At 41.2% G+C, this 24,930-nt stretch overlaps 2 long non-coding RNA genes across 3 annotated transcripts in view; one reads left to right on the top strand and one right to left on the bottom strand.

Moving 5' to 3' along the window:
- Positions 1 to 1,540: 1,540 nt before the first annotated feature.
- Positions 1,541 to 7,363, top strand: LOC138924200 (uncharacterized). Its single transcript, XR_011438957.1, has 2 exons — positions 1,541 to 1,751; positions 6,270 to 7,363. It is a non-coding gene; the product is annotated as an uncharacterized lncRNA (long non-coding RNA).
- LOC111773438 (uncharacterized) overlaps positions 3,158 to 24,930 on the bottom strand; it is a 29,733-nt gene continuing 7,960 nt past the window's right edge. Inside the window, exons 2-4 of one of the 2 annotated variants that reach the window (XR_002807819.2) lie at positions 6,250 to 6,409; positions 4,719 to 4,836; positions 3,158 to 3,314 (exon numbers count right to left, since the gene is read on the bottom strand). This is a non-coding gene — a long non-coding RNA (uncharacterized lncRNA). Of the gene's footprint in view, positions 3,315 to 4,718; positions 4,837 to 6,249; positions 6,410 to 24,930 lie in introns of those variants that run through there. The other variant, XR_002807820.2, reaches the window with a different exon arrangement.

Consider the following 24,930-nt stretch of genomic DNA (forward strand, 5'->3'; position numbering starts at 1 on the left):
TGGTTTCCTTGCACCTGGCTAGCATCGCTCATTGTGTTACCTGTTTGGCCCTTACAGGCATTTGAATTAGCAACTCCACTGAATTTTCTACGTGCATGTGCTAAACTCCCAGAAGAAGAATTAGATTGGCCCAGTTTTGATCATGTATCCACCCCTGGTCCAAGCACCTTGGCTATGGCGGGAGTCACGTGGCTCAGGGCCCATTCAGCAGGACCTGCGGGAGCAGAAATTCTGAGAAGGGGCTTGAAGGCAAGTTCTCCAGGAAGACAGCACAGGGCGGGAGGAAATGGTTGAGGGCTCTTGTACAGAGGATTCACGCTCTTACCCTTCCACATTTAATCTGGTTTCCCTTATGCCCAGGGCACAGACATTTGCAGAAGAGTTGACAGAGTTTATGGGTGCAATCTCAGTGGGTGCACAGTGCAGAGGTCTGGGTGGGTTTTTGTTTTGTTTTGTTTTAATAAATGCTACAATGTAAGCTGTGCAAGGGCAGGAATTTTGTCTGCTTGGTTTTCTGATTTATTCTAGGCACCTAGAATAGAGGCTGACTCACAAATGTGATCTATATACACATGTGAACAAGCGAATCGATGAGCTGAGCCCGTCATATGCTGGAAAGTGCCCTTGAAATTACTCGGAAAGTTTTTAAAAGTACAGACTTCCTGGTCACATCTTAGACCTACTGAAATAAACTTTCCAGAGATAGGGCCAAGGAGTCAACATTTTTCAAAACCCATCCCAGGGGATTCTGATGAGGGGGGTTATTTGAAAAAAAAAAAAGTTAAAAAAAAACCCTGCAAGATCTTTTCCAAGGTTTCAAACTCTTTTCCAAAATTCTGTGAAAAGCAGAAGAAAGGAGATAGGTAGAAGAAACAGGGATAAACAGAAAAATTAAGAACAAAGGAAACAGAGAAAACAAATTTTGAAGCTTTTCAAGCCAGCATTTTTATCTAACATTGTTTATTTAGTACAAGCTAAATTAGCACATTGGATTTTAAACAACCCTGGAAAAAATTTCTACTATTTTCATTGTGAAAAACCAAGCAGTCACTTTATAATTTGTAAAAATTTCACTTTCAGGTGAAAGTTTTGTTATAATAACTGTCTAAGAATGTCTAATTGGTCAACAAGATTATGCGTTGAGTCTTGTCTTGAACAAAACTTGTATTCAGGTATTAAACTTTAAATAAGTGTGAATAGTTATTAAGGCTGAAAATTAATCTGCCCTCAGTTGGCCCACTGTGGTTTGTACAGAGGCACAGACAATGCATGCTATGGCCTCAGTGTCGGCGTCCTTGTGGCAGAGTGTGTTTTCAAATGATGCTGCTGAATCCACAATGAAGCACACACTGATCACGTGAACCCCAGAGAATGTCTGCAAGAAGGTCACTAGCGTTTTTAGGCAGTGATAAAAATGGAGTTCTACATTCTCAGCACAGCCTGTGAGACGGCGAGGTTTCACTTCCATCACAACACACATGCAAGGGCACTGGGCACAGGAGTGGGGAGGGTTTGCCTTGCTTGGGGTAAACTTCCCCACATCCCAGAAGGCTGGGGAGCGCAGGCTTGGACAGGAAGTTCGCAAGATGCTGAGAACTAGAGTCTGGGTCACAAGGCCTCAAAGTCAGATGCAAAGGTTTCAAGCAGGCATCTGAAGAGGTGGCGGTGGATGCAGGACTTTCCAAGGGATCAAAAACAGTGACCCAGGACCGCGGGCATTTGACCTCTCTCCCTCTTTTCTCATATTGTATGTAAGTACGAGCTGGCTGGAACCCTATACAGCATTTGTGTTAAAAAAGCATCTGCATGTATATGTGTACATATTTGCTTCCTTATGCATAGAGAATCTCCGGAAAGACATGTAAGAAACAGGTAATAATAGTTGCTTCTGGGAAAGGGAACTGGTAGCTGGGAGGTTTACTTTCCATTATATCCTATTGTGATTTTGCATGTTATATCATATGATTATTTATCTATTCAACAAATTTTGTGATAATTTAACATTGCACCCATGGGAAGAATGTACTGGAAGTTGACTGGAACCCAGAGTTGGCGCCAAGCACTGAGAGCCCGACATTCTAAAGAAAGCAGCCAACACTGGGGGACAGACACCTTCCTCAGGCTCACCAGTCTGGCCCTGCTACCCCCTAACCTAATGCCAGCATGTGTCTCCCCCAGGTTGATAGGAGGGAGAGAGAGTGAGGGTCATCGGGAGCGCAGGCCAGAGGTGATCCGTCCCTTTGGTGGTTGGAACCTGGCTGGCCGGCCAGCCTTCTGGGGCTGGCTCTACAGCCCAGGTGGTCTCAGTCCCCACCTCGACTCTGCTCCTCTCCTCTGCTGCCAGCCTCAATGTGTGCAGCACACAGTCTGTGACCACCTCTCCTCTGGAAGGCAGACACTGTGTCCTGTTCGTCATTTAACCCCAGCCCCCAGCACAGTTCGTGGCCCATAGTGGGGCTAGGTATACTGTCTGTTGAATGAATGGACAAGTGAATAAATGAATGAATAAACGACATTAAGCTCTTTACTGTCCAAAGTTCCTAGAGAAGAGAGAGATGTTTCACTTGAAGCTGACAAATTTCCTGACACTATCCAGTGTTTGTAGATGGGGCCTCACAGCCTGTACAACTCCTTTGCACAAATTAGGAAAACACTCTTCTGGGCAAATGCAGCCCCATCGGCCACAGCTTGATGGCAGAGGAGCTCTGGGAGGAGGTAAATGTGCCTTCCTCTGGCAAGACAGCTGGATTGCTGAGCTCAGGTTAGATTTTAAGCCCTACCCATCCGTGGGCTGGGCACCTCTGTGCAGGGCCCAAACCACACAATCTTGTGTGGCTACAAAATTGCTTCCCTTTCCTCCTCTTCTCTGTTTTGCCACCTCGTTCCTCCATTCTCCTTCTCCACCCCGGCTGTGTACTTCCCCACATCTCTTCCCCATCTCCTCCACCCAGGGGGTCCCTCCCTGGTTCTCTCTACTTCATCTCTGTTACTTGATTCACTTCTCAGTCTCTCTTCAAGAGTGACTTTCTCTTCCATGTTTCCTGGCTGTTACCTTCTCTTTTTTCAACACATACTATATGCTAGACACATTTTCTCATTCTGCCCTTGTGGCACCATATTGAGGAAGTTTGCTTACCCCATTTAACAGAAAACGAACTGAAGCTCAGGCAGTTTATATAATTTGACTGAGGTCACACGAGTCTTAAGGAACAAAGTCAGCAATTTAACCCAAATCTAGGTGACTTCAAAATTTAAGTTCTGACTTCTGCTTCTGGCGAAGATTGAGTAACAGAGACTGGATTTCATCCTCCTGTCTGAAACAGCGACAAAAAAGAGAAAAAAATATGTCAAACAACAGTTTCAAGACACTGAATATCAGGTAATGAAGGACCATGATCCTGGGAAACGGGAAAGAAATTAATGAGCCCTGCAATTACCATCACTTCCTGCCTTGAGATGGTTTCCAGACTGTGACACAGGGAGGGGAAACTGAGGCAGAGCCCAGTGATTTCCTGGAGTTGAGGAGACAGACTGAGTCCGGGGAGATCAAAGCAGCCAGAGTGCAGAGGATAAAATACCAGAGAGGAGAAAGCTGCACAGAAAGAGAATCCTGGAGATCTGCAGAGGGAGGATGCTGATCAGGACCCTGGACACGGGGAAGGAACCTTCTGCAAGGCTTAGAGGGAACAGAGTCTGGTCCTAACACAGGACCAGGAGTTGTGCCTGAATTGTGATTTGTCAGCCAGACTGGGTGGAGCCCTCAGGAAAGTCTTGTCTCAGGAGCGGGGAATATCAGCACTAGCTTGAGCACTGCTCTGGACTCGACTGACAAATCATAAAAGCAAGACCCCCCCAAAATCAAACTGTTTCCAAGTAACTGCATCCCAGAACAAAGCTCAAGAAGATTTATAGTAATACACGAATATCTAGCACCCAACAGTATATAATTCACAACGTGTGGTGTCCAACGAAAGATTACTAGGCAGGCCAAGAGGCAGGAAAACACGACCCAGATTGAGGAGAATAATCAATCAACTGAAGTTGACTGGCCCGCTCCAGAGCCAACACAGATGTTCAAATTAGCAGAGAAGGACATGAAAACATGTAGTAAATACTCAGTAGATTTAGCTACTATTATTATTCAATTTCATCCTCCAAAAACGTTGCCTCAAAGAGGGCATTCTCATTCACACTAAGAGAAAGCAAAGCTGAGGCTCAGAGTGGTGGAGAGGCAAAACCAAGTTCCCAGAGGGAGCTACCCACAGATCAGGGGCTATGATGAGTTCCTTCACTTATATATTGCCTGGGAGCAGACCCACAAGATACAGCCCTGCACCCCACCCCACCTCAGCCTCCCTTCTGGTAGTCAAAGTCTCTCCTCTTAGCCTGGGCTGAACACAGAAGGATAAGCAGTGCACCAGCTGCTCCAGTCCCCAGAAGTCATTGGAGCTACCAGGGAACCTCTGGCTTCTTCAGGTCAGGCTGTGCTGTGCTAAGGCAGCTTCTGGAACCAGCGGCCTGCATCCATCCAGCCCCAGCTGGACACTGATTTTCCCTGGGGTAGGATGAATGCGAAATTTGATTGAAGCTCTTATCCCAAAATGAGGTAGGCTGGGAGGGCCTACTAGTTTTAGTACCTCTTGATTTAACATAAATTTGCAGTAAAATCCAGGGGCTGGGGCAATTTGGCAACTCAGCATTGTTTCTGCATCACTTACCTATGAGCTTTGGTTAAAGGATCTTCACATGTGCTGGCAGTGCAAGCATCCAGGGAGTTAGGCAGCAGGAGCCATCCAGAGCTAGATGCTATCATCAGCCTGGAGGGGAAAAATACAACTAACCAAACAAGCAAATGAACAAAAGAGAGAGAGTATTTAGCTTAAAATACTGATTTGTACAATTTGTAGAAAGCAGTGAGAATCAATTAATATAACCAATTACAATCAAACCCATCACTGAAGGCATTGTGCATATGGAAATACATTAAATGATTAGTTTTAATTTATTTTGACTATGTGTTTCTTTAGGAGCATCAGGTATACTGGTAAAAATTCACACCACTAGCCCCTGTTGGGCCACTGGAAAACCATCCAGTATGGGTTACACCTTGGCCTTGAACATGTTACTCCTGTTACTATATCCTGTTACCATGATTATCTCAAAAAGAACACCCCTCTTGCAGCTTGTGGCCCACTAAAACCATCAGGCCTTTCTCTTATGTTATGTCTGCTTTTTATAAGGAGTTTGCTTCCTTATTCAGTAGACATTTTCCTCTCCATTTTTAGAAGATAATATTGCCTTCTATTCAAATCTTCACAAACAACGCTACTCAACTTATCCTCTGGAAAAGTGATGAGCGCACTAAAAGCCCATCATCTAAATCGTTGATGAAGATCTTCGATGCCTGAGTCAAGCTCTGTGGGCAGTCCTTAACGTTACCTGCTTTTGTTGATGGCTTCAAACCAACTGGATACCCTCTAACACAGTCTCCCCAATAATTCCAAACTAATGTGTCATTAGATTTTGGGGGGGAGGGGAGGATGCACGAGCATGGAGTTATTCTTAGATTTCTATATAGCTCCCATTGTTTGCAGATTTTTATAAATAATATTTTATATATATGCATATTTCTATTTTTTTAATGTACCTGAAGGCTATTATGAGTAATAAATCACAAGTCCATTTAAGATTATTGCTAATTTCATATGAGATTTTGATCATTGTGCATTTTCTCAATAAATAGATATCCTAGAGTACATTAGCTACATTTGCTAGAAATCCTGAGCAAGAGTGTATATGCCCAAAGTTTTTCATTATGATTTTGTTTATAATATCCCCAAACTTGGAAATAATCTGGCTATAGGTTGTTAAGTAAATTATAGTACATAATACAATGGTATATCCTTCAACTATTAAAAATGGTTATATTTATATTTATTTACATGAAAAAATGTCTAAAACATTTCCAAGTGATGAAATATTGTTTTTTGTTTTACTTCTTTAATGTTTGTAGATTTTTTTAGAAATATGAGATATAGTTTTTCAAAAGTAAAGGAACTATTTTGGAGGGTTCCTACATATTAAAATGTTCAGTATAACTTGGATAAACCACATCTTCCTAGTTTGGCTATAAGAAAAACTTAATAAAATCCCAATTTTCATTGTATATCTGTTTCTTGCCCTTTATATGACCCATCACTCAGTCATGGAAATACATTATTTTGGCATAATTTGCTGATTATGACCTACTTTGTGTGGCTTTCTTGCAGCTGACATACTCATCCATTCAGCCTTTCATATGTGGAATTCAGACACGTGTACTCTGCTAACAGGAGGATGTTTCAAACTCTCAGATGGGAGCGGTGCCTGCCAGCCACTTCATTCAGTTCCAACAGCAGCATTTTTGGCTCTGCAATTGTTTTGGTTGTCAATTATTTGAATTTTTTGTTATTTTATAAAAAATAGAACATTAGAGACTTCTACTTAAACCTGAGTGTTTGAACACAACTTTTCATCTCTGTTTCCTCCTAAAACCCAACTAAAATAACACTGAAAAAAAAAGGTATAAACAAACAAAGAAAAAGAAAAAGGAACAGAAGATGACAACAGTTTAGAGATATCAATAAACTTTTGGAAGAGGGACAATGAAGCAATGAGTGGTTTCTGACTTAGCAGAAGAGAGAATTTACCAAAAGAGCATACTTATTCTACTGACAGAATTAAGGAATTCAAGACAACAGGTAGTTGTAAAGGCTTAAACGTGGGATGGAACGCTCAACTAGGATATTGGTTGAAAGTCTATATAAAGAGCAGTCAGACGCCCAGGTTTCCTCCTTCGGTCTAAGTAGCTGTGTGGCATCCCTCCCTGACCCCAACAGCAAGGAAGTCGTTGCTGCCCAGGGATAGAAGCAGAGCATCTCTGAACTTAGGGACACCTAGCACTGCTAAAGGTAGGGGGAAGGCACCAAATTGAAAACAGAGGGATTAACTGAAAGTCATCCGACTGAATGGTAGGCACCCCCATATTCTTTGCTTGAGTCCCAGAATGCTACCACCTAGACATATATCTTGGACCTACCCACCACTCTCAGAAGAAGTTGAGAAGATTCCCCTCTGGGGAAACTGACCATCCCAAGAAAAAAGACCTACGGATACTGACATTTGGGGGTCTCCCAATGAACAGTAGTTTCTTATGGTTAGCACATTAGTTAACAATTCTGCCTGTGCACATAGAACTTTCAATCAGATTTTCAGTGTCTCATTGTTAAATATGAATTGACTACCAGATATTCGAGGAAATCCTATAACTCTAAAGACAAAAAAACAAAATAAGCAAAAAAAAAGAGATCTTAGAAGAAAGAAAGACAATTCAGGGAGCATAAGTAAATTTCAAAATAAGTATAAATAACATGTTCAGACATATAAAAATATTTTGCATCTATTAAATATGAATATGATGTCATGGAAAAAGAATGTTTAGAAAATGAGAAATAAAATAATAAAACCCAAAATTAAAAGCCCAATGGAAGAGTTGGAAGACCAACTTGAGAAAATATTACAGAGTGTGGAAGAAAAGAGACAAACAAATAGAAAATAGAAGAAAAAAGACAAGAATTTAGATTAATCTGTGAGGTACAAAAAGATTCCAAAAAGATGAAGAAAGAATAAAGGAGAGGAATTATCAATAAAATAATAAAAGAAAACTTCCCATACAATAGGGGGAAAGAGAAGATTTGAAAAATTTTCAGGGAGAAAAAATAAGAAAGATTCGAAGGATCAGGAATTGTATTTCTCAAAAGCGATGCTGAAAGCTAGAAGGCTTTGCAACAATGCCTCAAAATTCTGAGAGAACATTATTTCCAACCTGGATTTTTATTCCCAGCTAAATATTTAATTAAGTTAGAGGGTAGAATTAAGACTGGTTATGGTCTCAAAAAATAAAATAAAAAGTATTTCTTGTGTACACTTCCTCTGGAAGCTACTGGTGAATTTGTTCCAAAAGAATGAGGAGATAAGCCAAGCAAGAGGAAAATGTGGGCTCGTGCAAGGAGAGGACACAGCACAGGAGCGGAGCGAGGGGCTTCTCGGGCTGCTGGAAAGGGAAGCCCCAGGATGGTGGGCTTCAAGAGCAAGCGGTGCGGGGCGGACGGATGGCGAGGACCCTGGAGGGAGAGATTCAAGAATAGGAAGAAACATAAAACTGATCAACTTACTGATGTTGACCATACTGAGAAGACTATTGTATTCCTCTTAGAAAGTTTGGGGATGAATTAGTAACAATTACCTGGAAAACTAAGCAAACATAAACCAAGATAGTACCTGGGAAAAAATGTAGTACCTGACAGTAAATAAACTCAAAGTTGACTCAGTGGTTCAACTGTGACATGTGTCTACCTAGCAATAAAATGTCAATTCTGATTTTTATGTTGGTTAGTATAATTCTGAACATTGATTTAATTAAAATAATAGTGACATAGCTCTACTGGTAGACAGAAAACGAGGAAAGATGTATATGGTGGCCGGGGACGGGGGAGAGTGGCAAGGAAATTCAATCCTCCTCTTCTATCATTTGAAGGAAATAATGTCTAAAATAAAAAAAATTGGGGGCCAGCCCATGGCGGAGCAGTTAAATTCCTGTGCTCCACTTCAAGGGCCCAGGTTTTCTCCAGTTTGGATCCTGGGAGCAGACATGGCACCACTCATCAGGCCATGCTGGGGTGGCATCCCACATGGCACAACCAGAAGGACCTACAACTAGAATATACAACTATGTACCGGGGCACTTTGGGGAGAAGAAGAAGAAGAAGAAAAAAAAGAAGATTGGCAACAGATGTTAGCTCAGGGCCAATCTTTACAGAAAATAAAATAGAAAAATTGGAAAAAATTAACAGTTTAAACATATTTGGAAATGTAGGAGTAAAAAAACCAGAAGACATAGCTAAAAGATTTTTATATGGTTGGCACTGGGAGCAAGCATTGGAATGGGGAGAGATGGGGCATATGGGTATATTTTTTAAATTCTAAAACTTATAGTACTATTGAGTATATATGTACACACGTTTTACTTTGACATACATAAAAAGTTTTTTAATGACTGGAGAACAGAGAAGGAAAGTGCTTTTATTAATGATAGAAGTCAAAGTTCTCATTAATTTAACAGACTTGAGACAAAGATGAAAATCATTGTGCTGAAGGGGTTAGTCTTTAGCCTAAAACAGATGTTCATTGAACTTAATGTAGTCAACATAAAAAAACCCCACAATTCAATGTGTTAAATTATGAAGGAAAAAACCCCATCAAAATAAAATGCTTAAAATAGATCATTAAAGATTCTGTCTAAAAGGCAGGGTGAAATTATGGTCTTTAGGAGATTTTTAATACTCTGAAAATGAAACTCTCATTATACACATAAATCCATTTATTCTCTCTTATATGTCTACTTTCCACGCAGATTTTTCAGAATACATTATGTGGGGGTGGGGTAAAAGCATATGTTAAAGTCTAAGTAGCTTGTTTAAAATAACCAGATCATCCTAATTTTCCTCTTCGATGAGAGACACTTCATTTTCTCTTTCCAAGTTCTCAAGGACACATTCCATCAAAGCCCTATTCTGGTGCATTTTTACTGTATAGAGGCCCTTGCAATTATTAGTTACTTTGGGTTTGTACAGCAGAAGACTCTCCTTTTGGTTAGGAGGGCATGTTGTATGCTTTCAGCCTGGAAGAAACTATCTTTCTCCAAACTTTCAGATTCTCCTTCACATCTGAGATCATGGCCAGGTAGTGGACTACTGGGCTATCGCCAACTCCAGATTATGTTCAGATCATTCCCTCTCTCTCTGCCCCAGCACCCTCACCATCAACACTGTGGATAGGCTATTCTTTTCTTTTTATAAATGTATGAGAGCGAATGTCCGATGTGTCAAGTGTCTTGTAAAAGAAAACATGCTCTGTGAATTTACAAACTATTGATTTCCAACAAACCAAGCTTTCCCTTCTGATTTGTCTTGGTCCCACCAGTAGGCAGGTTTCAGCTCAGTTGGAAGGCCGCTCGCTCATGGCATTCATTGTGTGCCATAGAAGTGGACTAAGCTTGTCTTGTGTTCAGGCTCTAAAAACACACCAGTTAAGAGGTGCGGTGGGGAGAAAGGCAGCAGGGAGTGCACTTGCTGAGATGACGTGGGCCACCAGAAGATACAAGGGGGAGGAGAAGGAAATGTGGCGAGTAATTCGGCTATTTTTTCCTGAGTTCCTTTTTAGCCAGAATTGCGCTCGCGCAGCTTTTTAGGAGCCTTTCACAGCGAGTCAGGGAGAGATTCATCGTCCTCCCTACGGTGTGAAGGAACACCTGCCGAAGCTGGGTCTCCTCTCCCTCTCTATCACATCAGGAGGTGAGAGCTGGCAGGCTTCTCAGGATCGGCCGAGATCTCCAAAAAGCTGCCAGAAGTGTTTGTCTGCATCTTGTGAACTTTGAGATGTCTTCACCCTGAGCGCAGAGATCCAGGTCGTTTCCCTAAGGGGTCCTCCCTCTCTCTCTCCGGGAGGGGAAGTCCTCAAGAACGGAGAAACGTCACATACAACTTGGCACTTGACACAATGCCCAACAAGCGTCTTGTGCTTGGTGGCCACCCAATGTACACGTGGTAAAGGAAGAACTGAAGATGCCAGGAGAGACGTCTTCTCCTTTGACTGTTTGAAAGCGATTATTGTTCAGGATATGCATTTCTTTTAAGAATACGAAAATAGTGATCATTCTTGTTCACAACCAACAAAAATAAAATCCAAGAAGTGATTTTTACAGTTTTTAAACAAGCAAAACTGTACCCAATAATAAATTTTCTTCCCAACTGAGGCTAGCTGGAGAATATTTTAAGCCAAAATTAAAATTCCAGAGACATTTCTGAAGGGCAATAAATATCATTAGGCCAATAGCTCTCTTTTAGGCTCTGGGTTCTGTTATCTCTATAGGATGATTCTACTTTCCTAAACAAGAAATCAAGACACATACAGGCTATTCCTCTGCTTGGAATGCCAGGGGCCACCCCCTGATGCACCCAGTGAACTCCTATTCATCCTTTAAAACCCAACCAAGGAGTCACCTCTTCTGGGATGTGTCCCCTGCTACTGTCCCACCTCCAGACTAAATAAAGTTCTATGCTCCCTTGGGGTTGAAATGTCTTTTGATTGTTACACATGAATCACCAAATTATAATTCATTGTTTACTTTGTAATATCCTTGAGAGTAGGATTATTTCATATTTACCTCTAGATCCCCTTGACCTAACTGGCATATCATAAAGTTGTCAGTAAATGTTTGTTGAATTAAATTGGATGGTAATAGAGAATGTTTTCTTACTTGTGAATTTAATTATATGAAGCCTTACAATGATATAAAATGACTTCATATTTCATTATTTATTTAACAAATAGCATTTATTAAAAAGATTAAAATTACATGAAATCAGAGTGTCCCGGAACATCCTAGATATATGGCCATATGGCTTCAAAGTCGCATAATACCAGCAGCTTGGATTTGTCTAATTTGACAAAGTGAGGTGCTCATTGGCATTTGAAAGAAATGTCAGACAAAACCATGGGGGTTGGGGGGGGGTTGTTTAAATTAATTTCAGTTGCCAAAGGGAAGTGATTCACTTCCAAGTGATTTGTTTTGACTCTGATATTATTTTCCTAGCACCAATCTGGTCTTATATCTTCTAGTAATTGGTTTAATACCTTTGGGTGTTATTTGGCCCTTTTTTGCATATGCATTGAATAACACTTTTAAAATATAAGAAAACACTTGTTATAAGTACTTGCAAATTAAAGAACTGGATTCTCCTAGTGTTTAAATTAGGTTCTCAGAGAAATTAGGAGGACTATTAGTACAGAATTACTTCAAAAGCAGTGAAAATTATAGGGGTTAAACCAATTTGAATTACGAAAGAGTAGAGGATAATGGTGGGAGTTTAATCTTTCTCTGCTGGAGAAGTAAAACCTGCATTATGAAAGCATTTCTTTAATTCATTTGATCTTTCCACAAACTTATACTGAGGCTCACCAAAAACCCTGCAGTGGCTGTGGCACACGGTAGGACCCTCCCCAAAAAGCGCTGGAAAGGATGTCCCAGCAGTTTGAAAAATTAAATGTCCTTCTTTAAGAACTCAACTGAACGCCCTAACTTACTTTGGTTGTTGAGGCATAAAACAAGCTATAATAGGGGTCTTTGAAGGACGGACAACATAAAGCTTAACTCAATCCCAGCCGAAGGGGATTAACTCCAGGATTCTATCCCTAACTACATATCACTGCAGACAGAACTTAATCTACAAAAAAGCCCAGGTGTTAACGAGATTTGTGTGTGTGGCATTCAAACCTGAGTTATTATTTTATTTGTTTTGTAATGAGCTGTACCCTTTAGTATGAGAAAAATAGGTCATTAAATGCCGAGAATCTGGCTCCTTCTGGGCTTCATCCTTTGTTTTCAAGAACCTCAGAAGCAGATAATTGACAGTGGTGTTCCTCTGAACCAAGAAGCTATTGCATAAAAACACTCATTTTGTACCTATTATGTCTTCAAGGCACTAAGGATGCCAAAAAGTATAAACTATGGTCTCTGTCCTCACTAGGCTTATAGACTTTCAAAGGTGGAGTGTGTGTCTAAGAAGATAAATAACACAGGAGGGACATGCAAAATGCTAACTACAATAGAATTTATAAGTTCAAGAATGGATAGTCTAGTTGGGAAATGGAGGAAGGAAAACTTGACAAAGGCCTTGAAAGAGGGAAATTTAGGAGACAAGTGGAAGAACGGGAGGGCACAGCATAGGGAACAGCAGGGAGGAGGGAATTTGAGTGGTGTTGGAGAAGGATGAACAGACCAGTTTTGCTATGTTAGGTTAACATAGAACAGAGTTTACAAACTGGATCCTGATGCCCAATTTGGGGCTGTAGTATTTGTATTATTTAGACAATTTAGTTTGAATGTTGAAAAACTGGTAGAATTCACATCAGAATCTGGATTCCTAATATGCTCTTAAAAATTGGAAAGTCGAGCAGCTATGGACCTGCATTCCTGGAAGGCAAGAGTCACTTCAAGCACAACCACTGCTATGCCCTTTAGGCCAGGGTGGGCTGGTGTAAAGCATCCAGTTGGATGCAGTTCCCACCTGGCCCATTTTCTTGTTTACTCCCTCTGTCTCGAGCCACCCGTATTTAATTAGTCAGCTTTTGCGAGGTTACGCTGTAGTAACAAACATTCCCCCAAATCTCAGCAGCTCACAACTGCCAAGTCTTGTTTCTCGCCCTGATCACATATCAGCAATGTGCAATGTGTTAGCCCTTTGCTCAGACATGGCATATGTCACTTCCTCTGTGAGTACATTTGGCCAAACCATGTCACATGCCAATAGTTTGGGAAAATATAATCCTTTCAATGACTAATTGGGAACATAAATTACAATCTTCAACAGCATGTTAATTTATTCCTCTCCTGATGAGAAGACATTGTGGAGTAAGGTAGGAGTGAGAAGAGGGAGAATCAGAGGCCCTTGAGTGCCAGTACAAGGCTCCCTGACCGACAGCAAGGCTCCACATGCACATAAAACAAACAAGCGAATGCACACCCTGGGAAGGCCTGACTCTGGGGAACAGGGCTTTCACACGCACCCTCACAAGAAGCATGCAACTGAACGAGACAGAAGCTAATGGAGGAGGAGGAGGAAAGGGCTGGATCCCTTTGCTCCTGTCTTTATTTACAGCAAAGGACAGAACACTTTGTCACCTTGGAAACAGCCAACAAAGGCAGAGTGTAAAGCTCTAAGAAATCCCCGGCTGCTCTCTCAGAGGTGGCTGGGACTAAGCAGAGGGGTGGGGTGTCCTGCCTCTCAACTGCCCTGGGTCTTGGGTATTGTGTAGTCAAGCAGGTTGCTCCAGCTGGAAGAAAAAGCTGTTTGGCCTTTGATGGCCACAGCTGACTACATAATATGTCCCTCCTTGTCTTTTGTATTCAAAGATAACGCTGCTGACAGAGGAGAGTGTGGCCTCCGTTTCTGAACCCGTGACCTACACTGGGGACGGTACAGGCTTTCTGCTGTATAGCTATTCTTTACCAGTCTCATTGCACTCAATGGTTTTACAGCCGGTACCACTTTTACTCTGAATGAGCCATAATAGCCTGGTAGATTTTGCCATCATTCCCAAAGGTCATCTTGTGTCACTCCTTGTATATGTATAGTTACTAATCTTCACTTACCTTTTTATGCTAAGTTGCATTAACACTACACTAGTAAAATTCTCAAGACACTGTATGTGCTTCTTGCAAACACTGGAGGGAGACTCTAAATGAGCTAAAAGATTGGTCACACTTATTGCTGTGTCAGCTTAGAGACTTGGTGTGACCTCCAAAGCCATGTTGAGGCTACCCTGGCATTATCAAAAGGTCCTTGGCCTTTGAATAGGGTTTTGAGTTTCTTGGACTTTCTAGGTATTGTCAGTTAGGTAACAGCTGAAGCTAGCCTGGCACACGTTAGTCCCACCTGCAGTATGTACACCGCCCCCCTACCCCCAACCCAGCACTTGCCAGCCTGCAGCCATTCCTACATAACGAGTCACAAATTGTAGCAAGTCTTATTTGCATTTGCTGGAGAAAGCATCTAATTTTGTTCTAGAGTAAACATTACTGAGCTCAAAACTTTATAATAAATTCCAGTCCTGAATATTAAAATATTTAAATGTCTCCACTTATAACATGGTTTAATAACAATGACAATGGATTGAAGGAAAATGAGCTTTGGTTTCAGCTCAGCTGCTTACGTGACCAGAGACAAGTCATCTGTTCATTTGTGGAAAGAGTAGACTAGAATAGATAAGAGACAGGAAACATATCACTAATGTGCCGTAACGCCTAACTCCTTTGCCATGGCAGACACGAAGAATCAGTCATGGCCCTGATTCCTACTGATCCTAGAATGATCCTCAGGATTCTTTTCAGTATAGAATTCCAGGCAGCTGCTACCAGTCATTGGAATTGGCATTCAAGTTGAAATCTATGAACGTGTCTAGGTCTATATAATCTATACTATATGCAGACAACAAGTGAGAGTGTTTGTCAACTGTTCTATGTTGCACAAATTTAAGATGTCATTATTGTTATTACTATTACTGTAGCTATTCTTTCAGAAAACTGTGCAGACTGTGTTCAGAAAAATTCTGTGCTGATGGTGCTTTGTATCTTGCCAACATACCTACAGTTGTTATTCTAACAGCACACACTAAATGCTCCTGGCATTTTTCAAGTGAGCATATACTATGAAAGCAGTTTCAAAATACAGAGCAAGGATCGCCTTGGCTGCCTGGGAAGCTGTCGGGGAGACACACTGACTTGGACTGGAAGCATGGCTTCACCTTTTAATGTGTGAACCTTGGGCTGTCACTCAACCTCTCTGAGCCTCAGTTTCCTCATCTATGAAGTGGGCTCTATAACTTTCTCTAGGGTTGTTGAAAAATTTAAAGGAGTTAACAGTCATAAAATAAAAATCAGGGCCAGCCACAGTGGCCTGGTGGTTAAGTTCTGTGTGTTCCACATCCACGGCCTGAGTTCAGTTCCCAGGCACGCACCTACACTACTCATCTGTCAATGGCCATGCTATGGAGACAGCTCACATGCAAAAAGAGGAGGATTGGCAGCAGATGTTAGCTCAGGGCAACTCTTCCTGAATGGGAAAAGAAAAAAAAGCAAAAAACATGACTCATAAGCTGTGATCTATAAATGTCAGTTTCTGAGGCTGAAAAACAGGTTAGGACTTTTGACTTTATTTCTTTTAAAGATTGGCGCCTGAGCTAACATCTGTTGCCAATCTTCTTCTTTTTCTTCTTCTTCTCCCCAAAGCCCCCCAGTACATAGTTGTATATTCTAGTTGTGGGTCCTTCTAGTTGTGGCATGTGGGATGCCACCTCAGCACGGCCTGATGAGCAGTACTAGGTCCGTGCCCAGGATCTCAACTGGCGAAACCCTGGGCCACCAAAGTGGAGCATTCAAACTTATCCACTCGGCCACAGGCCTGGCCCCCTTGACTTACTTTCTATCTTAGTAAAAGGTCGATAAACCTTAAGCATCAGAAAGAACATGTTTTTAGTGCAAGAGATAGGCGCCTGCACTTGGATCACCATCTTCCTTTACAACAAAGGTAAGAGCTGGAGACAAGCCCTCTCTTAGCGAGGTTTGCCTCCTTTACCAAATGAGGTGTTGCAACTTCTTTTTACTTAAAGCAATTTAAACATTTCAAGGGAGCCATAACTCAAAAGCTGCTAATGCTGTGTGGATGACATTCAATAAGGGAAAAATGCTATGACTCAAAATAATGTACTCCTAACTCTTGCTAAGATTTGAAATTGTCAAATTATGCATGTACAGTGCTTGATCGTGTAGATGAGATTTACACAAATCCCTGTGGGAATGCATATGTGACACTTTTCAGAGTAATCTGTGTCAGAGTTCTGAGCACCTCAAATAGAAAGCTTCTAATGCTCAAGATCTGGATACTTCTGCTATTTCCACCCCAAAGATTAGAAAGTCTTTTGAAACTGTAACCTTAGCAGTTTTCTTCTGCCTCCGCCATATTCCTCATCCTTCTACCTCCCCTTTGCAACGTTATTATCAGTACATACTTTTCCTTGCATTTGGAGTGCAAAGTCATTTAATTACACTGGAAGGAAATTTTAAGGGTATGAGTATATAAAGCAGGTTGAAATTACTAATATATAACTTAGTTAAAAATCCATTTAGAGTAGCTTGATTCACAAATCTTGCTTTTGTGATGGCCCATTTTGGTAGCAAAATTTATCTTCTCCGAAAGCAATGATCTGCTGTGGATCAACGACTTCAGAAGAGCTCCAGGCTGTGAGTATGCAGAGTTGCCTAGGACAGAGGGAAGACATTCTGGAGCATTTTCTGGCACAAATGTGTTTTTAAAAATGCAAATGAATATAATTAACCCCTGAATCCTAAACCAGCGGTAGGCAATCTTTTTATGTAAGAACCAATATAAAAGCATAAAATAAAAAGTTTACAACCCCCACTCTCGTTTTTTTTTCCAAAATGAAAATGGCTTTGTTTTTTTTCTCTCCTCATAAAAATGGTATAAACTCAGGAAAAAATTAGGGCTGCTGTGTAGTCAATAAATATGAATTTCTAGACCCAGTAAGGAAGGAGCAAAGCGGGGAACTCTTGCTGTCTTTTTATGAAATTAGATCAAAATGCAAGGTCAGAAGCATCCACCCACAAGCCACAAAGTGCTCACCACTTTTCTAAAAGTCTAAAGTTTTTTCCTTTAATTGTTGTCTTTTCTAAATTATTGTTATGGGCAAATAACATGACCGCATACCTGAAACTCACAGAAGAACCGCTTTAAAAATGACCGTAACTGAATTTAGCATGGAGACTAGTTTAAAAATAACATACACGTATACACACACATACATGCATATACACACATATATACACATTTAGATAGATGTGTGTGTTGTGTATATATGTATATAAGAAGCCCTCCACTTCTGAAAGCTGGAATACTTCTAAAATAATTTTTATGTATGGGGAAGCAACTATCTCCAATTAGTCCCTTCTACTTATAGAAACTTGTGGAAGCAGGAGTGGTGAGAAAGAAAAAAAGGAAACAGAAATTTTAAATCATCACCACTCTGTTGCTAAAATGTGAGACTCAGAATGGATGGTTTTTGTTTTATCAGAGCACCTACGTGTGTCTTTGGATACGTAAAGGTGGGCCAGAGTGGAGTCTAGGGGTGTAGAGTGAAGTTACTTGAAACACAGGATAAAGAGAGGAAACAGGAAAAAGGGTTAACTTCTACCGCGGGGCCCACGGATTGTTTAGGTTGTTGTGAAGAAGAGAAGAGATCCTGGCAGTGGGGTAAAAGTGAGATCCAGAGGTCAGGGAGAGCAGGGTTCAGTGCCAGAAGTCACCAGGTGACCATAAGCTTCCAGGAATTTGCAATATTATATTGAGGGAAGTAGAAGGACAGGCATTGGAGTTAGCACAAAATATGAGTTAGGAGTCTTAAGGCAATTATACTGAAATCTCAAAGGACCAGATCCCCTCTGCTGACAGATGCACCCATTTATATTTGTTTAAGCATTGAATCGAGTCTGGAGAATATGCACCAAACTATTCCCAGTCATAACCACCACTCCCTCCTAGAGATTCTAATTCATTAGGTTTGGAATTTAGGTTTATTTAAAAACTCACTCAGGAGCCAGCCCTGATGGCCTAGTGGTTAAAGTTGATGCTCACCACTTTGGCAGCACAGGTTCATTTCGTTGTCGCAGAACCACACCACTCATGTGTCAGTAGCCATAGTGTGGCAGGGGCTCACATAGAAGAACCAGAACGACTTACACCTAGGACGTACAAACATGCACTGGGGCTTTGGGGCAGGGGAAAAAAAGAGGTAGATTGGCAACAGGCGTTAGTCAGGGCAAAACTTTCCCTGCAAAAAATGACAAAAAAACTTATTCGGGGAAGTTATTAAACGTAGATGAGAGAAATAAAAGACCTAAATATATATAGGTGTATAATCCATTCATGAACCAGAATATTGAGTTTTGTAAAGATGTCAAATTTCCCAAAAGTAACCTTGAGATTCAATGCAACCTCAATCAAAATTCCAATACTTTTTTTTTTTTTTAAGATTTTATTTTTCCATTTTCTCCCCAAAGCCCCCTGGTACATAGTTGTATATTTTTAGTTGTGGGTCCTTCTAGTTGTGGCATGTGGGACGCTGCGTTAGCGTGGCATGACGAGCGGTGCCATGTCAGTGCCTAGGATCCGAACCAGTGAAAGCCTGGGCTGCCCAAGCAGAGCACTCGAACTTAGCCACTCGGCCACGCGGCCGGCCCCAGCAACACACTTTTTTTTTTTTCAGGAAATTAGCAATCTGGTTCTAAAATTTATATGGAAATGCAAAGGGTCAAGAACAGCCAAGGCAGTTAAAGGAAAAAGAAGAAAGTCAGAGGACTTTTATGCTATTGGATATCATGACCTATTATAAAGCTAAATAAATAGAATACTGTAATATGGCACAGACAGCGACAAATAGATGAATGGAACGCAATAAAGAGTCCAGACACAAGGCTGCACAACTGATTTATGACACGTAACTTATGACAAAGGTGTCACTGCAAAGCGATGGAGAAAGGTTGGAGTTTTCCATAAATAGTGCTGGGTCAGTTGGTACCCATCCATCCGGGGAAAAAAGGGAATGTTGACCCCTACCTCATGTCACACACAAAAAGTCAATTCCAGATAGATGTTTGACGTAAACGTGAAAGATAAAAAAATAAAGCTTCTGGAAGATAACACTGGAAAATATATTTGTGACATGACAGGACCCCTCCCCCAAAATAACAAGAGCCAACCAGCCTAAGGTGACCAACCTGTCTGGAGTCCCTGGGACTCTCCTTGTTTTAGCATTGACAGCCCATGTCCTAGGAAATCCTTTAGGAAACTGGGATTATTGGTCACCCTAACTTACCCATAAAGGAAAAGATTACAAAGTGGACTACACTAAAACTAAGAACTTCTGTCCATCAAAAGACGTTATTGAGAGAGTGAAAAGGCAAACCACAGGATGGGAGGAGATATTTACAATACATCTAGCCAACAAAAGTTTCACAGATAATGCACTCCTACGAATCAATAAGACAATGCAATAGTAAAATGAGTGACAGTCCTGAAAAGGCATTTCAAAAAATAACCAACAAACATATTAAAAGTTACTCAACCTTGTCAGGAGGGAGATGCAAATTAAAACTACAATGAGAAGCTATTATATGCTCTCTAGGAGCCCAAACACTGATCTGTCAGACTATAAGGAGGATCCAGATGGACCAGAATAGATAGGATCAAGATTCTCCTTTACTCACATTAAGGAGGAGTTCCCAAAGAGTTAACAATAGAATCATTTTATAGTAATCATAGAACATTATTTTTGATCAGTTTATACAAGTATGCATAATTGTTTAGAAAATTATACAGAGTTTCTGCCACAATGAGAGTTTGATTATTCTCACTTAATCCATTTGGCTGTCTTCCTCAAGTCCTGAAACAAAACTCAACGTAGGGGTTTTTAGAGAGAGATCCCTGCACACGATGGGTTCTCCAACTCTACGGGGTCAGGATTCTTGTGCCTGCAGTGACCACACTGAGCGTGCAGTTCCCCTCGCAGAATGACGTCCAAGCAAGCTCTGTTCCTGCGTGGCACACACTCCTGACCTAGCACGGAGTCCGGTCTGGTGGAGACAGAATGGGGACTGCCAGAGACAGTGGGCAAGGCGGGAGCCCAAGAGCATGCTCTTTTAGAGAAGGGCGAAATGCTATTTTTTAATAGTGATTAAAACGTATTTAGTGAAGTGATGAATAGTGAAATAGTGAAGAATGAATTGAGAATCCAATTGGTGAAAGAGATAATAATGGGAGAGGGGTCATGGTCAGATTTTACCAAATGACTGCCCTCAGCCTGGCATGCTGCTGTGTGGGTTAAAGAAACGTGGCAGTTCCCAGGAAAGGGCGAAAGGGAAGAAGGGAGCTGAGTTTCTGAGAAAGATTTGGCTTCAGGGAAAGCTTCCATGATTAAAAAACAAAAACAAAAACATTACTTTATAATTTTTTTTTTTTAAGAATTTCAAACACACACTATGGGGTATGATACTCTAGCCAAATTCCAGGTCCAGCTTCCAGGCAAGTGTGTCTGTTGAACCCACGAGCTGGCAGCTCCAGGAATCTGTTTGTATTCGTGACTACGCATGTTAGGGAGAGGCATTTGAGAAGGTCTGGGGTAGATACCTCAAAAGAGAAAGGAAAGGGAGTTAAGAACGGTGGCTATTCCCCAGCCAGACCTTAAGGTACTAGGTGGCACTTGGGACACAAGCAGAGATGCTTCTGGGCCAGGTGACAGATTTCAACAGAGTGTGGAGTGAGATGCCCTCTCTCTATGTCAGCTGAACACCCAGCATGGCGAGATCACAGGGGTCCAGAAGCTGGTGCGCTCAGGGGCTTGTGACTGTGACAGCCCTAGGAGGCCACGTTCTTCTGGCTGGCAGGGTGGTTCCGTACAGAGAAGAACATGACAGGACAACTTCGAATGGGGTGTGTTGCTGCCCTGCAGTGATGGGGCTTGGTGCTGTGAATAGGAAGTCTGGAATTACGGATGAGAATTTGACCTCCTTTGTACCCATAGGCCAGTAGGTTCTTGAGATATCTGGAGTGTATGATGCCATCATGGTTTACATGGCTTATTTTTTTTTTTTAACAGAAAAAAGAGGATTCAATTATAATAAATAAGAAGATCCTTACTTATTTCACATTGTTAGGAAATGTGATATTCCAAGTAAGTCGATTCTCCAAATGATTGAAACAGTCCTTTAAATTGATAACATTTTAATCTCTCTGATGGAAAGCCTGCCAAAATACACTGTGCACTTTGCTTCTTTCTTAAACAGAGAAAGAACATGAATGTAACCATTCTTTGGTGTCCCCAAGTCATCATGAGCACTGACCACCTTTTGTACCATAGTATGATGAGGCCCTCAGGATCTCCTGACATAGGTACGGCTGAACTCTCCGGAAATATTCTGGCTAGACTGCCATGGTTTCTGAATTTTTGTATCCACTTTTGGTAGATTTCCTCTCTTTCACCGTACTAGGCTGTCAATAGACGCTTCTTGCTTCTCTCAGGGAGACAGATTCTAGGAATCTACTTTACCCCCATTATCCTTTTAATTTGATATGTAGTCTGTTTTGGATTTAGAAGTCACATGACTCATGAATATTCCGCCTAAAAAAAAGCGAAAAAAAAAAAAGGGAGCTCTAACTTTTGATAGAGGGTCAGAAAGTTTTGCCTAGGAATGAAGTACAAGTCTTTAAAATAGCTATTTTGTCTATCTGGAGACATTTTAAATTAACTTTCGGTTTTGGCTGTGTTCCTCCAAATTGAAGTTACTGGATGAGGGACGTCGAAAGAAGCGGTTTTTAGTGTACATATAATTGAGGTCCTGGGGCAAGGGGAAGAGATGATCACAGCCCTCCATCTCACCCCGATCAACATCATCCTATTCATTTTATGGAAATTGTAGTTAATATTCTGAATTAATTAGATTGTACAATCAGTTTCAAAAGCATAATGCAGTGGTGATAAAATTTAATAGTGCATAAAACTTATGGAAATTTAAAATTTTAGGACCTAGATGAAATTCAGACATGAATTTTGTATGAAGAAATGAAACAAAATAGTTTTATTAGAGTCATTTGCTTTATTATGAGAGCATCCACAGTATCATTTAAACTCTATAGCATTCATCACATGCAGTGCTTCCCAGCAAACTAATTTAAGATAGACTCCTTAAGATAAATATCAAGAGGGTCTATCACCGTCCTGCCTCTGCCTGTTTTCCTCTTGAAGATCAGCAGGCTTAGTAAAAACAGATTTCCTAAAATAAGCATTATCATATACAGAGAAGACTGGAAATCATAAATGATGTGAGCAACGTCCCTTGATTATGACAGGAAGCCTGCATATGTAATCTTTGTAGCGAATAAACATCTTCAATTTCTAGTATTATATCATCCAATTCCAGGAAAACATTATCATAATATGAAATAGATGAGAAAGAAATAGCAATCAGAACTATCCGGCAATGAGGAATACTAAGTTTTCTCTCTCCTGAATTGAGGCATCCTGGCTTAGTGAGAAAAGCTGGTGAAGGATGGTCCTGGGTTCAAATCTCAGTGCCTGTGTGACTTTGGGCAAGTTACTAAATTTCTCTGAACCTCAGTCCCTCTGACCATCATATAGTGAGAACGATCCTTCCTTCCCAAGGATGGCATAGTATTTAAATGAGATAATGTACATTTAGCACCTTCCTCCACCCTCCCTCCCCTCTATTTGGAAACTGTCGTCCTATACTCAGTGTGCTGGGCATCACCTCCAACCCTGTCACCCCTCTTGAATGTCTTATCTTTAAGGGACTCCTAGCCACACAACCAGAAAGCTAATGGTTATCCATGACTCCTTCTTCTTCCTCCCGCTGGCTCTGAATTTGTGTCTGAGTTAGGAGTCAGATGTATCTACTTCGAGATCCCTGATCTACGGCACTTCATAGTATGTACTTAGCCCACAATGGTGAATGCTCAATATCCTAAAATTTTCCTGCGGCAGGAATTATAGTAGTTTTTACCTATGGAAATGATATGTATGGAACTGAAGTGAAATAAATGAGCAATAGCTCAATAAGTCCCACTTTGCTTTCTCCCTGTTTCTGCTTGTGCTCAAGAGGCTGACTCGTGTGGCTGTTGTGTCACTGGCTCTTGCCCTGCCAACTCACGCAGGACTAGCCCTGTGGGTATTTCTGGTGGGAACTTGTGGGTATATCCCATGATCCTGTCACCACCTGCAATAACAGAGAGCACTGAGAAAGCACTGCCATCCCCATTTCACAGAGGAGAGTCCAAAGCACGAAGCTTTCAAGTCCCTTGCCTGGTGTTAAACAGTGAGAGGCAGAATGGGATAGATCTCAAATCTAGCTAATGCCAGAACTCACACCTAACTGTCATACTCTATTCCCTCCTCAAATACATTTAATCAGTTACCCATGGCATCCCCCATTTTATCCCCTTTCATCTACGTAAGCTTCCCTTTCCACGCGCTGCTGTTGCATTTGGTTGGTGCTGCTGGTCCCTCTCCCTAAGCACTGCAGTCCTTGATCTGCCAGAGTTGGGCAGAGTTCTCTCTCTCTGCTTTGTGCATTAAACTCTATCAGAGGAGTATCAAAGCTCCCTGTGCCTTGATGTCCTATAGAAAGTTTTGTGAAGTGGTCCTTACAGACAGGGCTGAAATTCATCAGGTGTGCCCTGGTAGAGCATAGGGCACAGCTGGCATCTACCCTGATGGGTTGATTGTCTGTTCTGTTTGGGCAATGCTTGTACCATCCCAGGTGTTAAATATTTTTAATATCACCTCTGATATTCAAAGAGCTTCCAGAGCTGCCTCTCCACAGGAAGCCATTAGTGAGTGCTCACAGGGATCTGAGCCGGGAGTTTAACCTGAGTCATGGACACCATGCTCAAACCCTAGCTGCCTATCCCCCTCAAAGACCAAGATGGATGTGGACGTGTGGTGAAGCTGTCAGTACCAGGATCATTTAGGCTAGTTTTTCTCCCAAAGTTTCCCTAGCCCTTTAAGCAAACAGACATCTGCTGATCTAGCGCACTCTGCTAGATATGTCCTGACACCGCTGGACATTAAGGGGACATACATTTTGGGCTCAGTCTGAGAGGTCTGACTCAGTTGATTGTAACAAGAGAAGAATGGGCATCGCGGTTAGTTTACATTTCTGGTTAAGTAATAGTAGGTAGAAACTCCTTTTGTATTAAAATCTATGCTTGTGATCTCGCCAATCTCTGTAATTTAGTCAGTTTTTATTTTACACATTTCCAGGTAGGTTGCTAGTTGCATACTAATTCATAACTGTTATAGCTTCTTGAAGGATTAGCCTTTGGTTATCATGTATTTTTATTCCTGTTGCCTTAAATTCCAGTGTTTCTGATAATAATATTTCTAAATAGCTTTCTTATATATAAGGGAATCCATTCATGTTTTCTTCTAGAACTTGTATTTTCTACATTTAAATCTTTGAGCCGTTGGGAATTGATCTTGGTCTAGGCTTACGGTACAGACCCAATTAAAAAATTATTACATCTAACTTTAAAATAGATTAACATAAATTTAAGTTTTAAAAGTATATGTAATACATATTACATATGCACGTTTTGTTTCTGAAATAGATGTATATTTATATGCTACATATATATATACACATTTGTTTTGAAGTCCCTCTCTCTCTTCTCTCTCTCTCGCTGTTTA

This window comes from Equus caballus, chromosome 5 (genome assembly GCF_041296265.1).
Source record: "Equus caballus isolate H_3958 breed thoroughbred chromosome 5, TB-T2T, whole genome shotgun sequence".
Taxonomy (NCBI): Eukaryota; Metazoa; Chordata; class Mammalia; order Perissodactyla; family Equidae; genus Equus; species Equus caballus.